The 7,889-nt window shown below is 60.2% G+C and overlaps 1 protein-coding gene across 4 annotated transcripts in view; it reads right to left on the bottom strand.

Moving 5' to 3' along the window:
- Nucleotides 1–7,210, bottom strand: part of ZMIZ1 (zinc finger MIZ-type containing 1) — a 245,263-nt gene extending 238,053 nt beyond the window's left edge. For 2 of the 4 annotated variants that reach the window (XM_023204836.3, XM_023204837.3), the window contains exon 1: nucleotides 6,577–7,207. The gene's annotated coding sequence lies outside the window, so the exon portion shown is untranslated. Of the gene's footprint in view, nucleotides 1–6,576 lie in introns of all 4 variants that reach the window. The other 2 variants (XM_023204839.3, XM_023204838.3) reach the window with 2 other exon arrangements.
- Nucleotides 7,211–7,889: the final 679 nt, after the last annotated feature.

Raw genomic sequence — 7,889 nt, 5'->3', positions numbered from 1 at the left:
ATGGGTTGCAGGGAGAGAGGACAGATCTCCATTTAAGCCAGACACCAAAACAGAACTTTCGAAGAAAGAGCTGGGGAAAGTACAGTGTATGTATTTTAACACACTGCCCCATCAGAACAGCTTGGCCATTTCCTGATCTGCATTGAATCGGAGGCTCCAAGAGGGCAAGTATCTGGGTAAGACTGGTTGGGGAGGAGGGAGAGAGTTCTCAGGTCTCAGGGCCCTGGGCCAGAGAGCCTGAGCCCTGGCAGAAGCACTGGCCAGCAGGGCCAGTGTGTGCATGTGTGTGCAGGTGTGCATGCATGTGCAGGTGTGCACACACACAGGGCTGGGGGAGTATAAGACAGGTAACTGCCAACTAGGGAGCAGGCTTGGGGACAAATGAAGTTCCCCAACACCTATCTCTATGGGCAGAAGTCTCTGGAGGGTTCACTAGCCCCTGGAAATTCCAGACTTTCCCTGAAGTGCCTAGGGACAAACATCCCAAAGTCAGACCACTAGTCTCTGATGCGCCACTGCTACCAGCCATCGAGGTCCTGAGCCAGTCTCTGTCCCTCTGTGGGCCTCAGTTTCCCTATCTGTACAGTGAAGGGTTTGAGCTGGGTAATCTCAAAGGGCTATGTCCACTCTGACAGTCCAGGATGCTAACATTCTATAGAAAAACACCACACCCACCATCACTCAGGCCCCTATCCTCAAGACCTAGGAAGGCAGTCCCCAGGCCCCCAGCTGGCTGTCTAGGGGTGGGGCTGGGCCTGGGGCAGAGCAGAGTCCCCACACCGTCTGTCCTCAACAGCCTGCCACAGCCGAAACCTTCAAGTGGCTACAATTACAGCCGGGCTAACAGGATTAGGGGAGCATTGAAATCTAAGAAATCTAATTAGCTCAGACACCCCAGCCTCCCCCAGCACAATCCTCCAGTAACTCCGGCAGCTGGGCCTGACAGGCAGGGCCTGGGGCCCTCCCAAGCCACAGGCATTACCTGCACAGGTGTGCCAGGCTGGGCCAGGCTTCCTGGGGAGGTGCCAGCTCAGCCTGCCCGGCTGCTCCCTGGCCTGAACCCCACCAACTACAGCCTTATCCTAGGGTGGCACTCAGCTGAGCTACAGAAAACCAGGCCGAAGGGTGGAGGCTACAACGGGCAGAAGGAACCCAAGGTCTCACACGGAGTGGGTGTCCCACATAGCCTGGGACTGACTCAGCCTGAAGAGGGACTACAGAAACCACAGGAACACAAAGAAGAGCACTGGGCTTCATGGGGACCTGCGGGGATGGAAATACCTCTGCCTCCTGCTCCAGACCCAGACAAGGGCATGACGCCCCATGTATGGACCTATGCGCCCAGGGCAGTCAAGGCAAGATTTGTGTCTCAAAGCAAGCTCTGGCTGTAAGACACTATGCCAAAAGAAAGGGATACAGCTGCTGGGGGCATGGACCATGTGCTGCCATATGGGCGGGGGAAGACAGGTGAGGCCCATCTGTGACCCTTCCTGAGAAGCGCTCCTCCTTCACCTCATTCCCTCAGCCCCCAGTTTTGGAGCCCATCCTGACTCTGCACCACGTCCCAGCCTGGCTAGAGCACTCACTCAGTGGACTGGAAAGGAGGCAGCGCAGGGGTTGGTATCGGTAAGGCCTGAGGTTCAGTCCTAACTTTGCCACCAGTTGTTTGACCACTCTGAACCTTGATTTTCTGCTCTGTTAAATGGGGATAATTCCAAATAGTAACTAGCTTACACAGTTGTTATTGGGGTTACACAAAGATGGAAAAAGCTTCTAAATCCACCAAGTACCATACAAAGGAGAGGGGCTGTGGTTATTACTGTCATCACGCGCCCCGTGGCACGCAGCCAGCTGGTAGTGGTTAATTATTTATTTGGACTGATCTTCCTGCTGGCACTGGACTGTGGGCTCCTGAGGAACAGGAACTGTCTTCCACAGTTCTGGTCTCTCCCAGGACAGTCTTTATCCACAGGGTAGACACTCACAGTCGACACCTGTGGCATCCATGCTGGGCCTCTGACCCAATCCCACCCCGCATCACGCACCCCCTTCCTTCTCATACCCTGCTCCAAGGCAAGTGTCCAGAGGCAAACCTGGCACACAAAGGCAGATGACAGGGAGCCCCCCAGGCAGACCCTTCCCCCGTCCCTGCCCCCTACAACAGGTCACTCCCAATAAGGGCTAGAAGCAGCCATTTGAACATGTCCCCCTACCTAGGGGCCTGCCTAGGCACTAGTCTTGAACCCACGATCATTCAGGAAAGAAGGAGTCTATGGTCTGGAGGGCCCCCAGCATCTCAAGCCCAGAGAGGGGTCAGGAGGCATGGATTTGCAGAAGGTATGCAGCAGAACATGTTAACACGCACAACTGCCCCACTGAAGGCAGAGGCTTCCAGGAGGTAATGAGTACCCTGTCCTGGGGGGGCATGCAAGCCAAGGCTGGACAATCAGCTGCCAGGGAAGTAGGTCTGGATGAGAGCAGCTTCAGGAAAATGCTTCCAGCACCTGCAATCTAACCCCTTTCGTGTTCTACCCATTCTGTACACAGAGCCTCCCAGGCCTTCAAGGGGCACATGCCTAGGGAACTCATGCCCATATCTGCCTCATTCTCCCAGCAACCACGTGAGATCAGAGGAGTTCTGCCCTCAGACCCATTTTACAGATCAGGAGACTGAGGTCCAGCACAGGAGAGTTACTGGCCCAACATAGATAGCAAGTAACAGCCTCCTGACACCTTGGTCCTCTCACTCATCTCCTCGGGTAATAGGGAGACCCTCTGAATCATGATGGGGTCTGGCCTCTCCCCAGAGCCTAGGCCTAGGACTGCTTTTCTCAGTCTCCTCCCCTCATCCTCTCTAAGGGTAGGGCCCAACCTCAGAATCCCCCGGAGCTTACAGCCAGGCGAATTGCTGCTTCCCTATCCTGGGGGACTCTTAGGGACAAAGAGCACTCTCCCATAGGACATGGGCAGAGGGCACTATGTCCTGCTAAGAGGTCAGAGCCGTCGCCAGGCAAGGCTGCAGTGGTGTCCTGGGTAATTGTGGCAGCCTGGCCTTTGTTGTCCACACAAAACCTAAGGAGACTCATAAAGACCAGGCAGCAGAGACAGGGGCTGGGCCAGGGCCCTGGGGAGCAAAGTTATGAATGAAAATATAGGGGACCCAGCCACGACCCTGCAGGCCCTGCTTCCTGGTCCCATGACCAAATGCCCACAGAAGCTTCTGGAAATTAACTGGTTGGTGCCCGAATTTCTTACAACAATGCCTCACCCTGAGGCCACGGTCATGGACACTCGTTGGATCCTCAGGGTCAGTGGCTTTATAGGCAGGTACTCTCCTGAGGAAACTCTCAGGATGCAGCAGGCTTCAGAGTGCCTTCCTTCCTAAATCCCTTCACCCCTCCCCCCATCAGGAAGAAACAGGAAAAAAAGTGAAGTTTGCAGGTCTTCTCAGTTGGGTCCTTCCTTGCCCCTGCAATTTTTTGGAATGAGTCAAGCATGGACACCTGTCCTATGTTGGAGGCCAGGGATGGAGACAGTGTTGTGTTATTGTAGCTAGGCGAAGTGCGTGTGTGTGCGCGCGCCAGGGAGAAACTGTGGTTCTGTCGCCAAACCCCACAGTCTCTGGACCTTTCTTCATTTTGCCCCTGGCTGTGAGAGGAACAAGAACCCTCCTCCCCACTTTCCTCAGGAGGGAAAAGGGACATTTTGTCCCCACAAAGAAGCCAGCAACCCTTTTCTGCATAGACAAAGCTATTTATTCATAAGTCTGGCAATTTCTTATTCCCAACTCTTCTCAGTGAGCCCTACCCAAAATGCCAAATCCACCTCTTGAGTCCACTCCTACTGCTCCCTTCTCCTCCTCCCACCCACCCCCACCCCCAGTCACTGCCACCAACTCTCAGAAGTCTAAACTTTTGAGATTTACATGTGAAAACAGCGTTTCATAACCTCATGATTTGGGACAAGGAGACGCTTCTGTCCTTTGGGAGAAAACAAAACCCAACCGAAATCATAAAGCTCAGAAGAAAACACCATCTCCCTCCAAATGCATTCCCTGGGCCTCCAAGTCACACGTGCTCTGTAGCAGATAGGGCTTTCAATGTGTCTTTTGTTTGATGCTGGTGTTTCAACATCCTCGACTTGAAGAGGGAAAGGTCAGCCCAAGGCTCGGGGTATTCACAAACCCACCCGGCCCCTGCACCGGGGCCAGGAGCCAGCAAGTGAGGGGCCAGGAATTTCCCCTACTCTGGACCCCCTCACAAAGCAGCAGGGGCTGAGAAGGCTAAGAGCCTGTTCTCTCATCTCAACTTCCCCGATAGCTCAACAGCAGATTCACACTCCCTGGACCGTACAAGCGCCAGCGAAGGCAGACTGGAATTCACCAGCGCCAAGCTGCCCGGCTGGCTCTCCAGTCCCAGCGCCTGCCTCTTTATCTGTACCTTCAAAAACAGTAATAAGCAAACCCAGGCACCTCTGGGAACAGCCTCTGGCCTTCTGCCCTGCCCTCTGTAACCAGCCTGTCCTCACACCCACCAGGGAGGAGGAGTCGGCACTGGTTAACCCTCTGGTCTACCAGGCCCCATTCCCAGGTTGCAGCAGGGAGACAAACTGTTGCTCAAGAAAATCCTTCAGAAAACCCTTGGCACCACGAGGCAGCTCGGAGCGGCTCTGCACCCGGCACGGAGCCAGGGGCTTCCACAGGCGGCCGCCCACTGTCCTTTTAAATCTTTGGGGCTGGGCCCTACTCTCCCATGCCCTGGGCTGTCCACCCAGAGGGCTCCAAATGTCCGTGGCAGAGCACAGAGGAGGGAAAGGCTGGCCGAGCCATGCCCTCACCCCGCCAGCCCAGCCGCCAGCTTCTTGGAGGACCTCTGAGAGAACATTTGTTTGGGCTGCCAAGTTAAATCTTCCTCCCTCATGTCAGGGCATTGGAAAAGCAGTCAGGGGAGAGAAGAAGGGGGAGAGCGCGCGGGGGAAGGAGCAGCGGGAGGGAGGGAGGGAGGGAGGCAGGCGGGCAGGCTCAGAGCCCCAGTTACTCGGGCACTGCCTGCCCAGGAAGCTGACGGCTCCCCGACAGGCGCAGCCGGGGCTCCGGGCACCGAAGCAGAGACCCAGCCGCCAGGCCTCCCCGGTCAGGCAAGAGTGCCAAGCACTCTTGGCCCACCCGGGAGCGACCCTCACTCTGTGACCTGCTGGAGGGACGAGGTGGGAAGGGAAGGCAGAGGAGGAAAAAGTTTGCTGCAGGTAGAGGGGTAGGGCAGGGCGGCAGTGCCGACGGGCTGTCCCCCGGGGAGGGACGGGGGGCCCCAGGACGGCTGCCCTGGCGCGCTCCCGTCCGCCCGCCCTCCCGCCCGAGTTGTTTACATTCCTGGAGTGTCTTTTAAACCAGGGGCTGAGGCCGGCTCCCGGCCTTCTCCGGCGGCTCCGGGGCAGTCTCCCGTGAAAATCTGCTGGCGCACAATGGTCGGGAAGGCGGCCGCCCCTCGCCCGTGCCCCCACCGCTCCAGGGCGGGGAGCCTGCCCTCAGCACCGCGCCCTCTCCCCGCCCGGCCGGCTTCCTGGACAGATGTCCCCGGCGAGGCGGCGACGCACGCCCGCTGCCCGCGCCCTAGACGCCGAGGCCGCGCTCCCCACTGTTTTTTCCCCAGCCCAGACGCCAGGAATGTGAAGCAAGCTTCCAGAGCCCGCCTCCCCCACGACCCCGGCTCCAGCCCCGGGCCCCCAACCTCCGCCCCGGCTGGCCTCCCACTCCCCCGGGGCCACCGCCGCCGGAGACGGAGAGGAAGAAAGAACACGGGGAAATTACTTTCGTATTTGCAACGCGCGCGCACACACACACACGCACATCTTCCCCCTGGGCTCCCCTCCTGGCCGGGGCAGCCCCGTCCAGGCACTGGTCTGAGCGCCCCTTTGGCTTGCGAAGCCCTAGGAGAAACCCCTACACACACCCCGCCGCGTTCCTCGTTGGTACCGCGCGCCGCCTTTCCCCGGGCAATTCCCACACAAACAACTTAACCGCGCCCCCACCTCCCATTTACAAAAGTGTCTGTTTTCCCTGGAAATTCAGACGCACAACTTAACACCACTACCCCTTGCCACCCTGAAATCCGGCGCTTTCCCCAGCGGTTCCCGTACACACACAGGCGCACAACTTCGCATCTCCCCAGAGGAGGCGAAGGAGACCAAGGCGGTCCTTCCCTCCCTCCTCCGATACCCGGTCCTGCCCGGCCCCCGGGTGCAGGGAGCGAGGGCTGGAGGCGCGCCGGCAGGAGGCGGGCACCGGGTCCGCGCGCGCACGACCACACTTACGCCCCGCACACCCTGACAAACCCAGCCCCCGCGCGCAGCCCAAGCCGGCTCCGCGCAGCCGGGAGCTTGCCGGCTGCTGGGCCTCCGCCCCCGGCCACCCAGGGGAGCGGAGCGGAGCCCGCGCCGCCGGCCAGTCGCCCCGCCCCGGGGGACCCTTTAAGGGAAAAGCCCCAGCACCCAACACCCCACGCTTGCACCCCGAGAGTCCCCGGGGAGCGGGAGGTAGCCCCAGAGCCAGCGGGCGCCTGGCTTTGGCCCCAAACTTACCGGGCGCTGCGAGCGCCGCTGCCGCCGCTGGAGGACGCGCCGCCGCCACCGCCGGGTAGGGCAGGCTCGGGCCAGGAGGAGCGCAGCGAGGGCGCCGAGATCCGCTCGGCTCCGGCTCCTGCTCCGCGCCGGCTGGGGCTGGGGTCACCGCGCTGCGCCGGCGTAGCTCGCTCGCTCAGCCGCCCGATCGCTGCTCGCCCGCCTGCCGCCCGGCCGCCCGCTCTCCCCGGCGCCCGCCGCCGCCGCTCGCTTTTTTAATGTCCACAGACAGTGAAAAGGAACTCGGCGTTAGGGGGTGAGTAAGTGAATCAACTCGCCCGGAGCCGAGCAAGTTGAAGTGTCAGATTACATTGGCTATTCTATTTCCAAAGGGCCCCGCGCCGCCGGCCGCCCACAAAAGCCGGTACGGAGTCAGGGCGGAGCGGAGTGCCGCGCCGCCGCCGGCGCTCGGCTCGACCCTGCTCCGCTCGGCTTGGCTCGCGCTTTGCGCTCGCTTTCCCCTTTCCTTTTCGCCTCTCCTCGTTCTCTCCTTCGCCTTTCCTTTCCCTTCTCTTCCTCTCTTTCTTCCCCGCTCCTCGGTCTCGGAGCTCTCCCAGCTTTTCTCCTCCAGGCTCCTCGTTCCCCGCTACGCCGCCAGTCCTCTCACCTCCTTCCTTACCCTACTCCCTCCGCTACTCCCTGACGCCCCCTGCAGCCCCCAGCCCCCCTGCAGGCCCCAGCCCCAGTAAGTTTGGAGAGGGAGAGAAATGCTGAGCCGAGGTTGAGACCACCTGGGGGAGGAAGCCAAAATCACTCTGCTCACCCGACAGCCCCTGCCCCACGCTGGCACGCCCCAGCCTGGAGTGCACTCGTGGCCCCGGGAGCTGTCAGGTACCCTAATTGGGGGTGAGCGAGTTGCTAACTGGATCTCCAAAGACTTCCCCTGGAGGAGACTTTGTAATTGTTCCTACAGCCCGGGGACTGGTGGGTGGGACGGGAAGAGGACCACCACCAGGACTTTGGGGGATACTAGAGGGCGGCCCCCCGACAGCTGTCGGGGAGCGGGGGTAGTTGCGCACAGTTGATCCGCGGCACCTAGCACAGTCCAGAGGCGCGTGGATTCCCCTAGGCCCGGTGCGGAGCGCCCGGGGCGCTGTGCGCGCGGGTTACATGGGAGCTGCTAGGCTAGGTCCCGGCCCTCTGCCCCGGACTGGGCACTGCCAGAGGGAGCGGAGAGCTAAGGGACTCACGAGGCGCAGTTGGGTGCACCCACTCGCGGGAGTTCCCCTAGCCGACCCACCCCCGAGAGCATCCAAGTACGCGCCCACTTTGGC

This window comes from Piliocolobus tephrosceles, chromosome 9 (assembly GCF_002776525.5).
Source record: "Piliocolobus tephrosceles isolate RC106 chromosome 9, ASM277652v3, whole genome shotgun sequence".
NCBI classification, from domain to species: Eukaryota; Metazoa; Chordata; class Mammalia; order Primates; family Cercopithecidae; genus Piliocolobus; species Piliocolobus tephrosceles.
This window is presented reverse-complemented; position numbering and strand designations above follow the sequence as displayed.